Consider the following 21,104-nt stretch of genomic DNA (forward strand, 5'->3'; position numbering starts at 1 on the left):
TACATTTGCAATTTTTTCTATTTGTATCTTTTTATAACGCATGTAATCCTAAATCCTTATGTTTTCAACTGGTTCTTATGTAAGTCAAAAATTTGAAAATTTGTTTTTCCAATTGTAACCGTCAGTCCTTATGGTTGAAACTGGGTCCTATGTAAAGCGCTCTGACACCTTCGGGTAAAGTTCGCGCTATATAAAATCGCATAAATAAATAAACAAATAAATAAAAACATGCACAGAGCAAGGCTCGTGTTGCCGCATCTTAGGCCTCTTCCGTGTCTGCGCATGCGCAGGAGAGTGGGGCTGCTTCAGTGCGCATGCTCAAACAGCGCTTCTTTGTGTATGTTCTAAAGAGCCGTGTTTCGTCTCTGCGCATGCTCCATCATTCTCCTACTGCGCATGCTCCATCATTCTCCTACTGCGCATGCTCGGAATTGCAGTTTCCTTTCTTCGCTCGGCTGTTCAGACCTTCCTATTGTGCGCAAACTCCGTGCGCGCGATCTTTGCGCATGCGCGCCGGTGACAGGAACTCGTGTGCGTGTCCTTTGCGCATGCGCGCTGGTTCCGGATGCAGAAACCGCACCATGGTCGAGTGCTGACAGCCTCCCTCGCCTGCTCCATCCTCTGCCGTCACTGGTGCTATCCAGGGGCCCTTGTGTGTCCTGGAGGGCTGAGAGGGAGGAGCGCTGCGGGCAGGAATAATAATAATAGCCCAGGCCCCTCACAGGTGCACCCCCGGGCCTCGAGCTGGTGACGTCGGATGAAGTGGCTCATCAGCTGTTCGTATGCAAATGAGTGCAAAGACTGTGCTCGAGCCTGGACTCACTGGGGGAGCAGTGTCTGCATCAGTGACCCCGACCCTTCTCTGAGAAGCAAGCCTTGGGGGGGACCGGGTATCACTGGGGGAGCAGTGTCTGCATCAGTGACAGGAGCCCCTCCCCTTTGCTGCTCTTGAACCCCCCTCTGGAAAGCAAGCCTTGGGGGGGCCAGGCCTGGCTCCAGAGTCAGCAGCCATCGGGGCCCTGGACCACTCTGCAGCTCCTGGACCGGACTCTGGGCCTTGGATCAATCAGAAGAAGAACTCAGCCCCTCACCCAGGTATGGAAAGCATGAGGGGCCTCACCGCCACAGGGGGTCAATCTCATTAACCCCTTCCACGCTGATGACGAGCTCAGCTCGTCATCAGGTACACCTCTCGTACGCTGATGACGAGCTGAGCTCGTCATGGACCGCGCGGTTCCACGATTCTCAGCGCACAGCGGGAAAACCCGCAGCGCGCGTGCGGTTAAAAACTGTGGTTACTATTGGTAAATAACGCCTGTCATTCACTGTATGCACCGCGGAAGAATCCATTCATGTCTTGAATGTTAAATGCCACAAAATGCCAATAACATGTAAACTCTGTGAAACAATGAAAGGCCTAAAGGTAGTACCTGGCACAGGTAGTGTTGATGTAGAACACAGAAATGCAGGAACGTCTGAGGATTGGGATGCCTTGGCACATGCAGGTGCACATCCAGTAGGTCTATGGAAGCCAGTAAATCGTGCGCTGGTTCTGGATGCTCTGTACTGTCCTTTGCGCATGCGCGCGCTTTCCGAAAGCTCTGTTGCTGTCTTTTGCACGCGGGTGCCGGATGCTGATTCCGCACCCACGGTCGAGTGATGACTGCCTCTCTCGCCTGCTCCATCCTCTGACGTCACTGGTGCCTTGTCCAGGGGCCCCATGTATGCCCTGGAGGGGTGGGAGGGGGGAGCGCTGCGGGCAGTAATAATAATAATACTCCCAGCCCCTCACAGGTGCAGCCCCGGCCCCTCACAGGTGCAGCCCCCGGGCCCCTCTCAGGTGCATCCCAGGCCCTCACAGGTGCAGCCCCCGGGCCCCTCTCACGTGCAGCCCAGGCCCTCACAGGTGCAGCCCCCGGGGCCCTCACAGGTGCAGCCCCCGGGCCCCTCTCAGGTACAGCCCCAGGCCCCTCACAGGTGCAGCTCAGGCCCTCACAGGTGCAGCCCCGGGCCGCTCACAGGTGCAGCCCAGGCCCCTCACAGGTGCAGCCCAGGCCGCTCACAGGTGCAGCCCCGGGCCCCTCACAGGTGCAGCCCAGGCCGCTCACAGGTGCAGCCCGGGCCCCTCACAGGTGCAGCCCCCGGGCCCCTCACAGGTGCAGCCCCCGGGCCCCTCACAGGTGCAGCCCCCGGGCCCCTCACAGGTGCATCCCAGGCCGCTCACAGGTGCATCCCCGGCCCCTCACAGGAGCAGCCCCGCCCTTCACAGGTGCAGCCCAGACCCCTCACAGGTGCAGCCCAGACCCCTCACAGGTGCAGCCCAGACCCCTCACAGGTGCAGCCCCGCCCCTCACAGGTGCAGCCCCTGGGCCCCTCGCAGGTGCAGCCCAGGCCCCTCGCAGGTGCAGCCCAGCCCCTCGCAGGTGCACCCCGGGCCTCGAGCTGGTGACGTCGGGTCTCATTTAGAAGGAAGTGGCTCCTCAGCTGGTTCGTATGCAAATGAGCACAAAGACAGGCTGTGCTCAAGCCTGGCCTCACTGGGGGAGCAGTGTCTGCATCAGTGACAGTCTCTGCTCTGAGCTCAGGCATTAACACCTCCCCTTTGCTGCCCTTGAACCACCCCCCCTCTGAGAAGCAAGCCTTGGGGGGACCAGGCCTGGCTCCAGAGTCAGCAGCCATCGGTGCCTGGACCACCCTGCAGCTTCCTGGACCGGACTCTGGGCCTTGGAACAACCAGAAGAAGAACTCAGCCACTCACCAGGTATGGAAAGCATGAGGGAGCTCACACCACAGGGGGTCAATCTCATTAGAAACTGTGGTTACTATTGGGAAATAACGCCTGTGTCATTCGCTGTATGCACCGCGGAAGAATCCATTCATTGAATGTTAAATGACACAAAATGCCAATAACATGTAAACTCTGTGAAACAATGAAAGGCCTAAAGGTAGTACCTGGCACAGGTAGTGTTGATGTAGAACACAGAAATGCAGGAACGTCTGAGGATTGGGATGCATTGGCACCTGCAGGGGCACATCCAGTAGGTCTACGGAAGCCAGTAAATCCCCCTGACTGATGAACGGCAGACTCTCTTAGGAGTCGTCATATTGAACTTAGTATGAGGAATGTACCACATTCTTCAGGTCCAAGACAGGCCTGAACGTTTCATTAAAAAAAGGATCAAATAGGTTCCCCTTCCTCTTTGGTGCCTTGGAACTGATTCAGTTTCTCCCTTTACCAACAATTTCTGGATGCCCTCTCTAAAGGCCTCTTATTTCTCTGAATTTGATGGCACCGTGGTCCAACAGAAACATTCTGGAGGCTATGCAGGGAATCTGGAGGCAATGCACAGAATCTGGAGGCTATGCACAGAATCTGGAGGCTATGCACGGAATCTGGAGGCTATGCACGGAATCTGGAGGCAATGCACAGAATCTAATCTGAAAACCCGTCTCTACTATCTGTTGGACCCATTGATCCCATATAGAGTTCTTCCGGCCTTACAGAAAACAAGAGATTCGACCACCAACTGGTAATGCACTCCTGTTCCGATAGTCAGGACTTGGCTGGGGTTTAGCTGAGCAAGCTGCTTACTGGGATTGGAACTTTTCTGTAGAAGGGACTCCCCGGCCTCACCCCCTCCCTCAATAGGGCTGACTCGCTTTGACCTGAAAAGATTAACTAAATGCCGTTTTAGTGCCAAAAATCTTCCTGTTGTAAAGTTGGCTGGGGCTGAAAGTGTCTATCCTTAGTCGACCTCTTGATCACCTCCTCTACTTGAGATTCAAACAGCTTAGATGCTTAAAAAGGAATCTTTATCAATAGTGCCTTTTGCAAGGCTTCTGCCTTCCAGGATCTAAGCCAAATGTGTCATCTGTCAGCTAAAGGAGAACCTGCTATAGATTTCCATTCACTCAAAGTATCATCAAAGATGTCCGACAATAGGCAAACTTGTTGTTCCATCATTGCAAATGTTAACTAGGAAAAAATGAAAGACACAGGTCATTGACAATAGGAAATAGATTTACTCAAATAATGGCCAGGAGACAGTCATCTCTGTAGGACTGAAAACTGTCTCAACCTGCTGCACAGCAGACCGCTCCTTTTATTCACAAAAACCACAATGACTCCATGCATGTTATCTTACACAAACAAGTAATAAACAAGTCACAGAATAGGACAAGTCAGTTATATATTTTCACATACCCCACACCACTTGCATTAGTGACCTTCGTGCCTACCTGATCACTTCCCCTTATCCTGCAACCCTGATAAAGCTTTGAAGCTCATTATCCTTTAACCTGTCCTCCCGAGTGTGTAATATAATAATCCACATTTGTAAAGCGCGAACAATCACCCGTAAGGGTCTCCAGGCGCTGGGAGCCGTCGGGAAGATTAAGCAAGCTATTGCCCAGAGTCACATGGTGCTGGGCTAATCTGCCGCCAGGAATCGAACCGTGATCCCCAGATTCCAGCGTCAATCGCCCTGGCCATGGCGCAACACCTCTCCCGTGTGTGTTATTCTGCTGTTCTCAGGGTCTCTTATGTAGCGTATGTGGAGTGGTGTGGCTCACTGGTTAGAGGCGGCAGACCCAGGAGCAGAAGTCGGCCTGGGACCAGGGTTCAATTCCCGACGCGGCAGGGTCGTGGATCAGGGTCAGCAGACTCGACAATTATTGCCTTGGTGCCTACTCTAACCTGGGGTCCCACTCGGCAACTCTGGGCATTAGCTTGCCTAATCTCCACAACGGCCCCATCAACGCCGGGGATGCCTGGCTCCACCTTGGGGATTCCCAGTAGGAACCATCCCACAGGGAAAGCCAGGACGGGTTCCCCAGCGGTATACAGCGCCGGGACGCCCCTTTGCTGTGGCAGCTGTGCGCTTTACAAGTATACAACATTTAGCTTGAAACACTCTTTCAAGAGTGGGAGTGGAGGTACATGCTTATGTGCTGTAATCTTCAATTCTTTCAACTCTTTTTAATTATGTTTCTCTTTTTAACTGAAACTTTCTTATCTCGTGTTCTGCTCTCTCCTGAGCCTCCCAGCCGTACTCTGTCCTTGTGCAACCCAGGCCTCAATTGTCTTTTAATTACATAGAGTTTTACAGTGCTCTTTGCGGTCAGAGATGGTGGTAGTTGTTTTTGTCTGTCTAAGATTTCCTTGCATTTTATATTTTCCTTAACATTCTCCCCTGTGGTTAATATTTCAACTACTTCTAACTCCTGGTCAGTACTAAATGTAAACTGATATGTGTTCCTCAAGGAATCTGTTACCTGTTCTTGTGATTTCGCTATGTACATTCCTCCCACTTTAGTGCTAACTCTTTTACAGCATGCTATTACTGTTTGAAAGAAACAGCACTTCAAAAGTAAAACCACAACGATAGGCAACAAGGCCTTAAATAGTACTGAAATCCAGGATTGTAGCCTATTAAACCAACCCTTAAAACATTCATCTGGGCCAACTCCTCCGCTCACAATTGTCTTTTGCAAATTGTGCAGAGTTTGTATTGCCTCCATCGGTGTTCCATCGTTAACATCATTAGCAGGGACATACGTACAGCAAGCAGTCCCTATTTTGCCCTCCCTCCCTTATTGCCATCATCTAATCTAGCACACACCTGTGCTGTATTAGCATTACCCTCATGGCTCGCAGTTCCTCATTCACTGAATTAAATCCATCTTCAGGGACATTTATTGCTTTCATCAGATACCACCTAGTTATCTGCAACTATCTGGTGGTTGCTTTTGTCTGAATAAACAGTAGACACTTCCGAAGAACAGCTGGATGTCGTTGAACAGCCTGTGATCCCGGGGGACATTTTCACAGACAGAAGTGCCATAACATTCTGCAGCTCTTTTCTTTCAATGATGGTGGAGCCGGGTAGTCGGACAGATCATGGGATGGTCATGGAACTTGGAAATGTTCACTCCTACTATTACCAGGTAGGGGGTGTGTAACCTGACCAAGAAACAGAGGCTATCCCCGTTCCGGTGAAAATTGCTCATAAGCCAGGTCTCTGTATTAATAATAGAAGTCCGTCATACTGGAGGTGCCTGCTGCATGTTGGCATTGTATATTGTGGTGTTGCAGTTGTGGTTTGTAAGAAATATTTCCAAGGAATCAGAGAAAACATGATCAGTTTCATGGTATGCACATGTTTCGTCTTCTCTCCTACCCATGTATACCCCTTGGCATAGCTGTCCAATGTTTCCCCTGCACTCAATTGATTCCTTGCTCTTGTGTGTGCCATTCCACAGAGGCGCTGCACTACAAACGAATGTGACGTTCCTATGCCATTTTCACTTGACAACAACCGAGGGCTGGTCTGGAGGCGCTGTCAGGCAATTTCATCTCGTAGGCTAGTTTGTAATTGTTGCACTGCATTGGTGGGTAGTTTTCACCAATGAACCCTTTCTCTAATATCTTTTTTACCCATCTTGAATCCCGAGGCCTCTGTCCCCTGAGCTCAAGTTCCTTAAATGCATTTTGAATGGCCTGAGTGCCCCTTAGTATTTGTAGACTGGCTGCTTTTCTGTCATACTTATTGGTGTTAACATCTGTCTCGGATGCTGCTATTTTTGTGAGCTGGATCTGTGCTTTAACCTTACATAGACATAAGTGTATTTGGCATTCAAACACCTTTGGAGAAACGTCTTTAATAGAATGTAATCTCTCGGACCCTGTGGCATGGGGTATTAGTAAGCACACGAAGCATGAATCTTTTGAAGTTTCTTTCTCTGTCATGTGTTTATACCACATATTATCCAATAAGTTAACATGAATACTATGCGATGCATTGTTATGTGTAACTCTCTCCGCAGACGCATGACATTTTGATCTGATCTGAGGTATTGGTCATTGTCAAAGCGCAAGATAAACAGCAACATAAAAAGACATAAAAGGAAAAATAAATCAGAAATGCAAAATAAAGCAGAAATAAATAACCGTTGATTTGCAGAGTCGAGAACTTGTTCCACTTGTGCATTGGATGGAGTTTTTGTTTTACAGCTGATCCTCTCTTCCCCTCTCTTTTTAGGTTTCGCCTATTATCATTCGCTTGCGAATGTAATAGGCGAAAATTCAAGGGCTTGATCCGACTCGTCAAACCACTGCGGTTTCTTCCCAGTGCATGTGAGTCACGTGACCACAAAAGCGGGTCACGTGACCACACAAGCACGCGCATCTCCCTAATCCGCCGGCCACACTTCTCTCTCCTCGCTCGCATTCCCGCCCCCCCCACCAGGCTCTCCCGCCCCCATCCGGCTTCCCTCCGGGCCAGTTTTGTTTGTTTTCAATGGCTGTGAATCATGCTCCTCTCCTCTGCACTCCCCCCTCCCTTCTCCCCCTCTGTTTTTGTCACTTTCATTTTCCTCTTGTAGCCCAGTGGATTGTAGTGATGTGTTCCTGTTTTGTTTACTTCACCCGCAATGTTTATGCCCCGTTGCATCATTCTTCACGGCCGCCAAGCTCTCTTGTTTACTTTGAGCGCCATGGTGGTAAGTGTTTGTGATCGTTTACTTTGATTCACGGTATTTTATTAATTAACAATAAATACAAGGGAGAGCCGGTTCAAAGACTCCGCTCACGGCCTCCACTGACTGCATTATAAGGCTCAATTTACAGAGCCTCAGAGCAGATGACCTGATTGCCGAGCGCAAGAAGCAGGAGCACGCCATACATTCTTCTTGAGGCCAGCAGTGGTATTTCTGAGCTTCCCCCTGAGGTCGGGGAGGCACAGACAAGGATGTGCAGACGGAATTGTGCAGTCTTGCTCTCCTGTTTCCCACGTTATCACATGACCTGATGATGTTAACCAATTGAGCTGATATTGGTTTTCCTTTTACCCGCAGGAGTTGCCGAGGCGCTGCTCTTTTTCCGTTCTCTCTAACTTTCACTTCTGTAATACTATGCCGCTCACTTGCAGCGCTACGGTTTCCCTTCTTGTCCCTTGAGTCTAGCCTCTGATCCTCGCTGCAGTAGGGTAGTGTATGTCATTTAGAGACGCCTGCCCCGCCTGAGCTCACTATTGCGGTGGACGACCCTGCCTACTGCTGCAGGGCTGTGCTTGCCTACCCCTGCAGCAGTTTCACATGTTCCCTAATTTACAGTCTCTTTCTGGTCTCCCATCTGCTGCTTTCGATATCCTTCTCTCCTGCATTCCGCCAGCACCCTCTGACCCAATATTTCCTCCTCTATCCCGACGTCCGCTCTGCTCGCACCCCTTTGACTCTCACCACACACATGGGCAGAGCACATACGGGGTGTAACATGTGCTGGTTAAAGGCGGCGGGTCCTCGGCTTTCCCCTTTCATTGCCCTGAGGCTCTGGCTGTGAATACCGATGCAAGCAACACGGTTTGTCAGTGAGGGGTAAAAAGTCACGGAGGGTGGGGGGGGAAGTGCATTCAGAGGTGAGCACTGGAAGCCATCATTCCATGGAGGTCCGGGCTATATTTGGGAGAATACGAAATCACATATAGATCTCCGCATCCCTCACGCCGTTATTTAATTCTGCGTACACCGGGCCATCTCTCTTTATTACTGCCCATCTTACCCGGCAAGTGGTTTTTACTGTCGACAAAAGAAATTAATTTAAGTGCTGTGGCAGAGTGTTCTGTGTCGTACCTAATTCACTTAAAACAGCTCAATAAATCAAGCCACAAGCTTCACTGATCTATGTGTGACCTGCTCGTTACAGTAATATGAGCAACCTTAATTGAGTGACTAATTAGCATTGGACCTTCGAGTAAAGTTTAAAACCACCACGCTCTGACCTCCTGAGCAGGTGCTTATCCCACTGAGCTAGCTAGCACAAGTAGGACTTCCCGTGCCAGGAGTCAGTCCTGTTACTTGAAAGTTGTGCAGAGATCTCTGGAGCAAGCACCTCAACTCACTGTGCTATCTTATCAGCTCTGCTGGGAATATTGTAGCAAACGACTGGCAGTGGACACACAATTAAATATTGTCAGGTCCCACAGAATCGCTACTGTATGTCCTTCTAAGCAGGGGTATAGTACTCGAGCCATTCTAAAACCCAATCGGGTAAATGTTTGGTATCCTTGCCCCCTGTAAAATGACCCTCGGTTTTCTTGTAAATATCGCCAGTATCTGCAGCCTTACTCCCCTTGAAATTACTCATTTATTCATACCTGTAAATATACCAGATAGCTTGCCTAATTCCCTTTAGAGTAATCTAAGACCTTATCTTAAGATGGCCGCTGCTGTGGTCGTTTGTGGATCTAGAGCGCTTTAGCGGTCTAGTGTATGTGGAAGCAGCGCGAGTTTGTAACTGCGCACTTCAACGACGGATTTTCGTGAAGCCACAGTCGAAGTCCGTCGCTCCGCGTCAAGTTTTCCTGACGGGAGTTGCGGGACTTAATTTCATAATTAGCAGTTCCAGGGTTCACAGAACGGTGAGCCGTCCGTTCTTCAGAGCTTCTTCCTGAGTTTAGAGTTGCCGAAGGAGTCGAGTCTTCCGCCTGCAGTGTTCAGGTTGTTCCTCGTTCAAGACTGTCAGCTGAGAGACTTCAGAGGAATACCTGCAGCAAGACAGACAGTAAGACTGCCTTGCTGCAGGAATATTGCAACGTTGAGTTCACCTTCCTTCCTCTTGCGCTTCTCCTATCCTTTCCTTTTCCCCCTTGTACCTACCTTGTTCCTTTTTGCACGCTTCAGGAGGATAAAGAACTTCTGAGACTGAAAAAGAAAAGGTTTGATTCAATTCAGCGATATTCCTAACAGAACCCCAATACCTCACCAGAGCAGAAACCTTACAGGTATTTAGAATTCTCTTTAGCTCTAAATAACATGATAAAATAAATAGAATGAGAGAGTAATATAGTTCTCTTACAACCTAGAAAGAAGGTTCCTGCAGAACTATCTCCATTATCATGAAGAGTTGCAATTGCCTTGAAGCCCACTGGTAGGAACCACTCTTTACTTACAATAGAGTCTAGTAAGAATAGGTGGGTAGTTGTTTATTTCTCCCTTCTGTGCATTAGGTACTCCTTTGGACAGTCAGAAGAAGTCAGCCGCAGTCCAACAGGCAGTGCAGGTGGCAGGAATACAAGGTGTCTCTTCTTTCTCTTCCACTTCCCCGTTCCCTCCGGCTGGTGTACTTGCTCTTGCAGCGGGGGCACCGGTTGGTGGGTGACTGGGACTAGCTTCGGTGCTGCCCCTGTGAAGAGTTCGGAGCCTTCTGACAGATTGAAGTGCCCACGAAATTTTCTTCACCCGGGCAGTATGGCTGAAGGATTGGATTTGAAGTCCTTGGGAGCTATACTAGAGAGCATTCAAAGAGAGATAGGAGCAGTCCATGAGGAGAATAAGAGTATCAGAATGGATTTAGTAGCATCCCAACAGGAGACTAAGTTGTTAGCTCAGAAGGTGGAGGGGTTTGCGATGGGTAATCCAGTAAAAAGTATTCCCGTCCCTATTACCAGTAATCCCAGCACTGATCCTAAAACTGTGACTCAGGTTATTCATTCGGTCTCTCCATTAATTCCCCTAGCAGCCCCAGAAAGATTCACAGGAGATCCCCAAAAGGCTCAACTTTTCTTAACCCAATGTTCTTTACATTTTATGTGTCGGCCGACACTATTTCCTGACGCTCAGTCTAGAGTAGCTTTTATTTTATCATATCTTGGAGGGGATGCTGCCAATTGGGCTATGCCTTTAGTTAGCGGAGATGACCCTTTACTTTCTGATTTTACCCAGTTTCAAAAGGAGTTTCTTCGAATTTTTGACAGGAGAAGGATATCTCAGGCCACAGATAACGAGCTGCTGGAGTTGCGTCAGGGTTCCAAGGATTTAATTACCTACCTTACTCAATTCAACAAACTTATTTTGGAAACAAAATGGCCAGAGGAAAAGAGAGCTGCATTGTTTTACCGAGGCTTACGGGATGAGATTAAGGATACTTTGTCTCAAGTCCCCAATCGTCCTACAGAATTATCTGCTTTGGTGGATCTGGTGTTGGAATTGGATTTCCGTAATTCTGAACGAAAAGGAGAGAAAAGGAAGGATTGGAAGGTCAACATTCCCCGATTCGATCGGATGAAATCAGAGAGAGGAACAAGTGGAAATAATGATTCTGAACCCATGCAGATAGGAGTCGTTAGAGGTCACTTGAGTAAAGAAGAAAAGGAGATGAGACGTCAGAAGAAGTTATGTTTATACCGTGGAGGTTCTGGTCATTTTGTGAAGGAGTGTACCAAGCGACCGAAGACACCGTTTAAGGGAAACGATGTGAGCCATCAGTAGGCGGAGTCGCTCTGGTGGTGGAGGATCAAAAGTCGACTCCAGATTCTCATTTAATTTTAAATACTCTTCAGACTATGACTCCTCATGTGATTCTTCATATGACGTTAAGATTTCGTGAACATCAGATTTTGGGAGTGGCCATAATATTGGACTCAGGGGCCACTGGAAATTTCTGTGACATCAAGTATGCGCAGCGAATGGGATTCCGAGCCATCCAGAAGGATCAACCAGAAGCAGTACGTGCCGTGGATGGAACAAATTTGTCTTCAGGGCCAATAACCAGTCACACCGAAGAGTTGGAGTTAATTCAATCCGATGGCCATTGGGAAATTTTGCAATTTAACTTGATTGACGCTCCTCAGTTTCAATTGATTTTGGGGTTACCTTGGTCAACCACTCACAACCCAACCATCGATTGGGAGAATCGCACTGTGAATATGAAATCCAAATTCTGTTTGGAACATTGTTATGGTCCAAAGATAAGTGTTGAAGAATCTTCACAGGCTACTTTACTCTCTTTTGGAAGTCATTCTATTGGAGTCATCGCTACTGGAGAAATTCCTTCCGAGTATCAAGACCTTGATGTAGTCTTTAGTGAACAAGAAGCAGAAATTTTGCCTCCTCATCGTTCTTATGATTGTACCATAGACCTAGAACCTGGGGCCGTGCTTCCTTGTAGTCGGATTTATGCCTTGACAGTAGCTGAAAATGATCATCTCCGAGATTATTTGGATCGTTACCTCGCCAATGGGTTTATCAGGCCATCGCAGTCTCCGGTTTCTTCTCCCCTCTTTTTTATTCCGAAGAAACAAGAGGGAAGTTTGAGAACGTGTATAGATTATCGCGCCCTAAATCAAGTAACTATTAAGAACAGATACCCTCTACCGTTAATCTCTGTTCTGTTGGACCAAATCAAAGAGGCGCAAGTTTTCATTAAACTTGATTTGCGGGGTGCTTATCACCTTATTCGCATGAAAGAGGGGCATGAATGGAAGACTGCCTTCCGCACTAAGTTCGGTCTCTTTGAATACTGTGTGATGCCTTTTGGGCTGTGCAATGCGCCCGCTGTGTTTCAACACTTCATTAATGACATCATGGGTGACTTGATTGATAAGATTGCCATAATCTATTTGGATGACATTTTGATCTACTCCAAAAACACACAAGAGCATGTCCAGCATGTCAGAGTGGTGCTGGAACGGTTGAAGACGCACCATTTATTTGTTAAACTGGAGAAATGTGTATTTCATGCGTCTAAGGTTGAATTTTTGGGATTTGTAATCTCCTCTCAAGGAATCACGATGGATCCTGGAAAGGTACAAGCCGTGGAGAATTGGCCAGTTCCACATAATATCAAGGAGATTCAAAGATTCTTGGGTTTTGCCAATTTCTACCGACGTTTTATTCAAGGATTCTCACAATTGATTGCACCCATTACTCGTTTGCTTAAGAAAGGAGTCAAGTTTGATTGGTCTCAAGAAGCGGAACAGGCCTTTTTGGAGTTAAAGAAGAAATTCATTTCTGCCCCCATTCTCTTGCATGCGGATCCTGCTGAACCATTCTTTGTGGAAGCTGATGCTTCGGATCAAGCTATAGGTGGAGTCCTTTCTCAGCAACATCCTAAGACTGGCCAACTTCATCCGGTGGCATACCGTTCTAGGAAGCTTAATCCTGCAGAGTTGAACTACACTATCACAGAAAAAGAACTGTTAGCTGTTAAGGACTCCTTTGAAGATTGGAGACATTATTTGCTGGGAGCTAAACACACAGTTACCGTGTTTTCAGATCATAAGAATCTGCAGTTTCTAAAGACAGCCAAGACTTTAACTCCGCGACAATTGCGTTGGTCTTTATATTTTGCAGATTTTGACTTTGTGATTACTTATCGCCCAGGAACCAAGAATGGAAAGGCGGACGCCTTGTCTCGATTAAATACGGAGGAGTGTGAACATTTGGTGAACCCTCAACCAATTATTCCCGAAACAAAGATTGTTTGCACTCTTTCTGTAGACAATTTTCAAGAACAGGTTCGTAAGAGTTTGTCTCCGGAGGAAATTCAGGAATGGGTACAATTGGGAGAAGGAAGACGTTGTTTTCAACAATTACCTTATCAGAAAGAAGCCCTATACCTACCTACGTCCGCTCTCCAACAGAAAGCTATTCAAAATTGTCATGATCATCCTCTTACGGGCCATAAAGGCATTGCCAAGACCTTGGATTTGGTGCAGCGTTATTTTTGGTGGCCTGGGTTGTCCTCTCATGTCAAACAATTTGTGCAGTCGTGCGAATTATGTGCACGAGGTAAACCAAATAGACAATCTCCTCAAGGTTTACTGCAGCCCCTTCCTACTCCTACTCATCCTTGGCACACCATTTCTATGGATCTCATTGTAGAATTGCCTCTCAGTAAAGGTTTTGACACTATTTTGTTGATTGTGGACACGTTCACTAAGATGAGTCATTTCATTCCAATGTCTGGGAATCCTACTGCTTCTGAGTTAGCCAGAGCCTTCAGTGAAAATATAGTAAGGTTACATGGAGTTCCCAAAATTGTGGTTTCGGACAGAGGACCTCAATTCATTTCACGTTTCTGGCAGGCATTCCTAAAGGGGTTAGGAATTGAGGGTAGACTGTCCACCAGTTACCACCCTGAACCAGATGGTCAGACTGAACGCATCAATCAAGAGTTGGAGCAATATCTCCGCCTGTTTCTTATGGATCAGGGTGGTGATTGGTCAGACAGGTTGTGGATGGCTGAGTTTGCTAGTAACAATGCTAAGAGTTCATCTACTGGTTACTCACCCTTTTATTTGAATCTAGGGCGACATCCTAACCTCTTTGTTACTCAGGAAGATTTAGAGGTTCCTGCAGTTAAAGATTTGATTACAGATATAGTCTCCTTACATCAATCTGCAGAACAAAATCTCATGAAGGCTAAGAACTCTTATAAGAAATTTGCAGATAGACATAGAAAACCCGCACCACAATATCGGGTGGGAGATCAGGTTTGGCTTTCTACTAAGAATTTACATTTAAAGGGAAATAGGAAGTTTCAGCCTAGATTTGTGGGTCCCTATTCCGTAGAGAAAGTCTTGGGTCCAGTGACTGTGAGATTGAAATTACCAACCAAAATAGGGATCCATCCAGTCTTCCATGTGTCCTTATTGAAAAAGACTAAACCTCAGATGCGTTTGAGCAAACCTCCAGATCCCCTTAACATTCAAGGACATTCTGAGTATGAAGTTAAAGATATCCTGGATTCTAAATTGAAGAAAGGGAAACTGTTATATTTAGTGGACTGGAAAGGTTATGGCCCCGAAGACAGATCTTGGGAACCTGTATCTAACATTCACGCTCCCCAATTGATTAAGAGGTTTCATATTCGGCACCCGCTCAAGCCTGGACCGATAAATCGGTCTTTGAGAGGGGGTACTGTCAGGTCCCACAGAATCGCTACTGTATGTCCTTCTAAGCAGGGGTATAGTACTCGAGCCATTCTAAAACCCAATCGGGTAAATGTTTGGTATCCTTGCCCCCTGTAAAATGACCCTCGGTTTTCTTGTAAATATCGCCAGTATCTGCAGCCTTACTCCCCTTGAAATTACTCATTTATTCATACCTGTAAATATACCAGATAGCTTGCCTAATTCCCGTTAGAGTAATCTAAGACCTTATCTTAAGATGGCCGCTGCTGTGGTCGTTTGTGGATCTAGAGCGCTTTAGCGGTCTAGTGTATGTGGAAGCAGCGCGAGTTTGTAACTGCGCACTTCAACGACGGATTTTCGTGAAGCCACAGTCGAAGTCCGTCGCTCCGCGTCAAGTTTTCCTGACGGGAGTTGCGGGACTTAATTTCATAATTAGCAGTTCCAGGGTTCACAGAACGGTGAGCCGTCCGTTCTTCAGAGCTTCTTCCTGAGTTTAGAGTTGCCGAAGGAGTCGAGTCTTCCGCCTGCAGTGTTCAGGTTGTTCCTCGTTCAAGACTGTCAGCTGAGAGACTTCAGAGGAATACCCGCAGCAAGACAGACAGTAAGACAGCGCATTTTCAGGAATATTGCAGCGTTGAGTTCACCTTCCTTCCTCTTGCGCTTCTCCTATCCTTTCCTTTTCTCCTTGTACCTACCTTGTTCCTTTTTGCGCGCTTCAGGAGGATAAAGAACTTCTGAGACTGAAAAAGAAAAGGTTTGATTCAATTCAGCGATATTCCTAACAGAACCCCAATACCTCACCAGAGCAGAAACCTTACAGGTATTTAGAATTCTCTTTAGCTCTAAATAACATGATAAAATAAATAGAATGAGAGAGTAATGTTAGTTCTCTTACAACCTAGAAAGAAGGTTCCTGCAGAACTATCTCCATTATCATGAAGAGTTGCAATTGCCTTGAAGCCCACTGGTAGGAACCACTCTTTATTTACAATAGAGTCTAGTAAGAATAGGTGGGTAGTTGTTTATTTCTCCCTTCTGTGCATTAGGTACTCCTTTGGACAGTCAGAAGAAGTCAGCCGCAGTCCAACAGGCAGTGCAGGTGGCAGGAATACAAGGTGTCTCTTCTTTCTCTTCCACTTCCCCTTTCCCTCCGGCTGGTGTACTTGCTCTTGCAGCGGGGGCACCGGTTGGTGGGTGACTGGGACTAGCTTCGGTGCTGCCCCTGTGAAGAGTTCGGAGCCTTCTGACAAATATCAGCGAATGTGAAGAACTCTAATGGAGTTCTTCACACAAAAGAACAAGCACTGGCGTTGCCAATAGGTTTCGCATTTGGAAAGTTGGAGCTATTGGTTTTGTAAATGACATTTTATATTTATATATTGTTATTGACAATGCCAATAACGATATATAAATATAAAATGTCATTTACAAAACCAATAGCTCCAACTTTCCAAATGCGAAACCTATTGGCAACGCCAGTGCTTGTTCGTTTTCTGTCTGTGGAGGTGTCTGATGCAAGGCATGGTCCAGTCGAACATCCGACAGGTGCATCCATGGCTTCCTGCCGCCCACTTCGATCGCTGTGGGGGTACTCATTGTCACTGAGAAGGGGTCTGTGATTCTCGGGTCCTTCCATTTCCAAACAAAATTACGGTTGTACACTTGTTGGCCAACGATTACGGGACCTGGCTGGTGGGCTGCAGTGGTCACTTCTCCTTCTTTGATCGCTGATTAGAAAAGAACTTTGCGGGCCGTTCAGGCGTTCCACAAAGCCATTACTTTGGGGTGATAAACAGATGATAGTTTGTGTTTTATCCCTAAGGAGGTAGAGATGTGTTGTAACATTGTATCAACAAAGTGAGTGCGTTATTGGAACGGATCGCTTCTGAAATGCCCCACCTAGGTATTTACTTCTCTTATCAAAAAATTAGCTGTGGCTTAAGCATCATTAGACACACAAGGTCCTGCTTTCAACCATCGGGAGAATGGGCCAACAACCGCAATAAGATACCTGTAATTATGGCATCTGTCAAGCATGTCTACAAATCTAAATGCATATTTTGAAATGCGCATGTTGGGCGTGGTATTGTTGAAGTAATCACCTCTAGTGTGGATAGACAAGAAGGGATTTAGTTTCTGACAACTATAAAACATGACAACTTTGCTCTCCCTGAATAAGAGTGTATCTCTAGAGTCGTGTGAAAACAAAAGACAGCTATTTCACTCAGTCAATTAGTGCGTACTTAGTTTCACCAGATTGCAGAGAAAAAGAGAGACGGGCGTTTTCAATAAAAGGTGTTATTTATTGAGCAGTCTCCTTCCTCATACAAGAGAAACGAATCGCTACAATTGCAATACTTATAGTTAAGTAAAGTGCATATTGTAAAAGCAGGATTATAAAATAATACTGTAAAAGTATTGATATGGTTTCTTAGCCATATGATACTTTAAAATGGATAAAATAGATACATACATATATACATTGACTAATCGTACTCAACTGGTGCTTCTAACTACGCCTACCCCAGTGTACCTGACCTAAGCCTAATACGTGGGAAGGAGTAAGTAAGTAGCAGTTTAAGTTAAGTTTGTTTTTCCAAGAATCTGACTCAAGAATTCTCTGTAAGGGTTTAGTCAGTTCAGTACCTGGGTATTAGAAGGCAGGAGGGCTGGAATCTCTCTCTCAGGATTCCATATCTCAGTCACCCGCAAGGGTGGGCTGGAAACGCCGGAGGCTGGATTTCTCGGCAGGAGAAAAGACAGCGTCTTTCTCAGCGCGTCAAAAGGGAGGGGCAGCGTCCGTGGGCTCTCGCTTCAGCTTGGCTCTCGGCAAGTAGAAGCTGCTCCAGATTCATCACCACCGTGTGTTTGCTTAGGGCAGCGTTGGTATATTTATACCTGAGAGGTGCTGGGTTTGACGTAAGGCTGGACCTAAGACGTCAATAAAGATGTCACTAAGAACTGGTCGTTCTTACAGTGCTTTACAGGAGTTCTTCGGACGAAATCAAAACAAAGCAGCGGGGATTTCCCAGGTTGCTGGAGGCTTGGATTTGTTTAAGAACTCGGTGTGCTTTCTAGGGGGCTGGAGGAATAGGCTTGCTTAATGTGACAGCATGCGCTATGACTGAATTGTCAATAGGGTTTCTATGCCGTTGTAGGGATATTATTGATTTATAACCGGTCAAGGGCAAAGAATAGGAATATCGATTCAGGTACCTAGATAAACACACTACACCCACTCCACGAATTCATGTCCATAATTACTAAAACTAAGCAATAGTAAACATATCTAACGATGCATGTGTATACCGATCCACCCCAAAATACATTTTTTGCATTTGAAATGGCATATGCGAAATACACGAAAAATGAGTATAGGTACAGTACGTATTTCAAGCAGAGTAATCATTCATAAACTAGGATGCATATATCAGCGGAATGATTTTGCGAAATTACACATGAAATGGCTCTTAATACAGAAAAAAAAAGTGCGAGACCACTTCATCACATATAAATACAGTTATTTTGTAAATATGCTAGAGGCTGAGGTAATATATTGTCTCTGGAGTTCCTAAAAATAGAAGCTCTGTTCTCTAAGAATAGTTCTACTTTAAGCAGAGGATGAGTGCCAGAAAAAGTAAATATTTTGGAATCGGGGGAAAAAATAATTTTGTTTTTCAGGGGAAGAGAAAAAAAAACAGTTCCAAATATTTCCAGTAGCTGTTGTTTTTCAAAGCTGAAGGCCAAATTCAGAGTTCAGGGAACGCTGTGTTCTCGTTTGCTTAAAAGTTATTCTTTTCGTTCGGGGGAGAACATCATTTCAGACAGACTTTCAAAAAAGCAGTTTACCGCTTCAGGTGAAAGTTCGACCAAGTTGGAAAATGTCGCTACCATGCAGTTTCGAGCATGATCGCTTTCATCGATGTAATGATCAGCATTGCTTACAGAAGGTCGTACCTGGTTGATGCTGCTCTCATCTTGCTCTTCACTACCCTTTAATCGCAGTGGTGAAGTTTCCACGAATGCCGTCATTAGGATAGGTAACCGCTGGGGACAACACGATGCATGAGCCTTTACGGGATTTAGCAAAGTATCTGTATCCAATGGTACTTCTGATTGTAGTGTGAAACAGATGTCCAACACGCATTCTTCTCCGCACAGCATACATCTTAACACAGGCAAGATACAATTCTGCCAGGTGGGTCTGAATGAAAGAAACCAGGTCATATTCAGATCTCGTAGCCGGGCTAATCCAAGGACTTTAGTTATGCGGTCCCGATAGCGTATAGCTAGGATCGTTTCTTCCATTGTTGCTGGAGTCTTGTCTGTGACATGGCTTGCCATAACGAAGCAGGAGTATCAAAAATAAAATGCCTGCTACGAGTCCCAACAGGAGTGGAAGGCCGCCAAAAATCGAATGGCCAAAGTTTGGAAAAATGCCCAGGACTGCTTTGAACGGTGTCAACAGTCCCGAAAAAATTGTCTTAAATACATGTGGGATCCCATTCGTATCTGACATGTTCAAGATTTGGCTTAGCATTTCCGAGAAATGTAAGGGGCAATTTGTTGATAATAATGCATGTATCTCTGTCGTTGTCCTTGCAACTTGGAGATCATACGTTTCTTTCGATGACGTCAAGGGCACAGGCGTCTGTAGAAGAACAGACTTCATTCTGCTTAAAGTATCAATTCGAATAGAAGAGATTTTCAAACTAGGCCAAATTTTTCCCTCCCTGTCTGGAGTGTCGTTCGGATACAATACTTGCATACAACAAGTGACCATGGACGAAACGCTTACAAGATAAGCTTTTCCTGGCACCAAGCCACAACATCTGTGGTCCACTATTAGAATGTAGCTCCCGTTAGAAAGCCGTCTAAAGAATGGCTCTATTCGAGTTGCAGGTGTGCCAAGCTGGTGGCATAAAAGGTTATTTGCAGTCCCCTCACAGGCCCCATGAAGATTTATACCCTGACACAGAAGTATACCACTTAGTGATTTTTTACAATTATTACCACTAAGAAATACATTCTGTCCTTTTTCACTATAACATGTGTGTGTGTAAGGTAATTTCCATGATGACTTAATGTATCCTTTACCCAACCTTTCATACTGGCCTGCCTGTATATACTTTTGGCAGTATTGAAATTGGAAAGTTGTTATCGGAATAGTTATGATTCCGTGTATTATCCATTCAATGACAGGTAGTTCTGACATTGTCAATGGTAATCTCTCAAATTTTTCAATGCTCAGAATTGTATATTCTGATCCTTTTTGTGCCAAGCTGATTTGTGTATCAGTAAGGTTAAAGATAGAGAATAATGACGTTGTGTTGATTAAACGCCAAGGCACGTAGCCTGAACGCAGATTTTGTAACGTCCAGCCAAGCTGTACAATAGAACGTAATTGGGACTGACCATGTTGTAACATTAGTAAGTCCTGCTCTATTATATCAATTGCAGATGATACAATACTGTCCAGTGAATATATTCTGGAAGACAGAGTCATTAACCCATTGTCCACAACAGAAAGTGATTTTTCCAAATTGATACGGTCAATTTCCCGTATTTTTTCTGCTGTTTCTATTTGTGTTTCTTTCCAAGCTTCGTTGTATGCTGCATATATAGAGGCCGCTATGAAACGTTTTTGACGCTGTTTGCGTGGTCCCTGTATGAAATCACGCAAGTCAGCACCTTCTTTAAGTAAAGTCAAGTGTTGCTTAATTTCTTCCAGTGTGGATGTCTGTAGCCATTCGAGGCAGAGTTTTCCTACACTGTATGTTGTAATTATCCCTGGATGTTGTCTCTGGGAGTATCTAGGGTCTGGCCTGGTCAATTTGAACCCCTGTATTTTGTTCAGGAATCTATCTTGACAGTTATTTGTGTCTGTGGGCCAGATCAACCATTTTTTCCAATCAGGATGTGTTCTGTTTTGGTTTAAAATATGGGATACGTCTATCTCAACATCTGTAGTGCTATTACTGTCAGGTATTGGCTTTGGAATAGACGGTTTGTTTAAGTCTTTAATTTTGGCTAGGCCAAGACAGGTTGTCTGTTGAATTGTGTCATTCAAAAATATAATTTGTTCTGGGATCATGCAGGCTCTGAATAATGATTCTATACCTTGGACCTGCCAATCTCTGGTACCCCAGATGGTTTTCGTTTCAATGTTATTTTTCCAAAAATCAAAACCAAATGTATTCATTTTTTCAAAAAAAAATTCTGAATAGATTAATTTTGTATTTGTCAGCATGGTTTTCATTCCTGTCTTATTTAACAGTTTGAAATAAAACGTTTCTACTTCACTTGTGTTAAACCCTGAGAAGTATGGGAATTTATCATAAAATGTTTTTGAACTGCCTTTTGGTGGAGTTGCACAATGTTCCCATTGATTATAATTAAAAACATTTCTAGGTT

The 21,104-nt window shown here is 45.7% G+C and overlaps 1 protein-coding gene across 1 annotated transcript in view; it reads left to right on the forward strand.

Moving 5' to 3' along the window:
• Positions 1-563: 563 nt before the first annotated feature.
• Positions 564-21,104, forward strand: part of LOC144821609 (uncharacterized) — a 50,814-nt gene continuing 30,273 nt past the window's right edge. The window contains exon 1 of the mRNA XM_078678842.1: positions 564-1,095. The gene's annotated coding sequence lies outside the window, so the exon portion shown is untranslated. The remainder of the gene's footprint in view (positions 1,096-21,104) is intronic.

The sequence above is a fragment of the Lissotriton helveticus genome, chromosome 2_2, assembly GCF_964261635.1.
Source record: "Lissotriton helveticus chromosome 2_2, aLisHel1.1, whole genome shotgun sequence".
In the NCBI taxonomy this organism is placed as follows: Eukaryota; Metazoa; Chordata; class Amphibia; order Caudata; family Salamandridae; genus Lissotriton; species Lissotriton helveticus.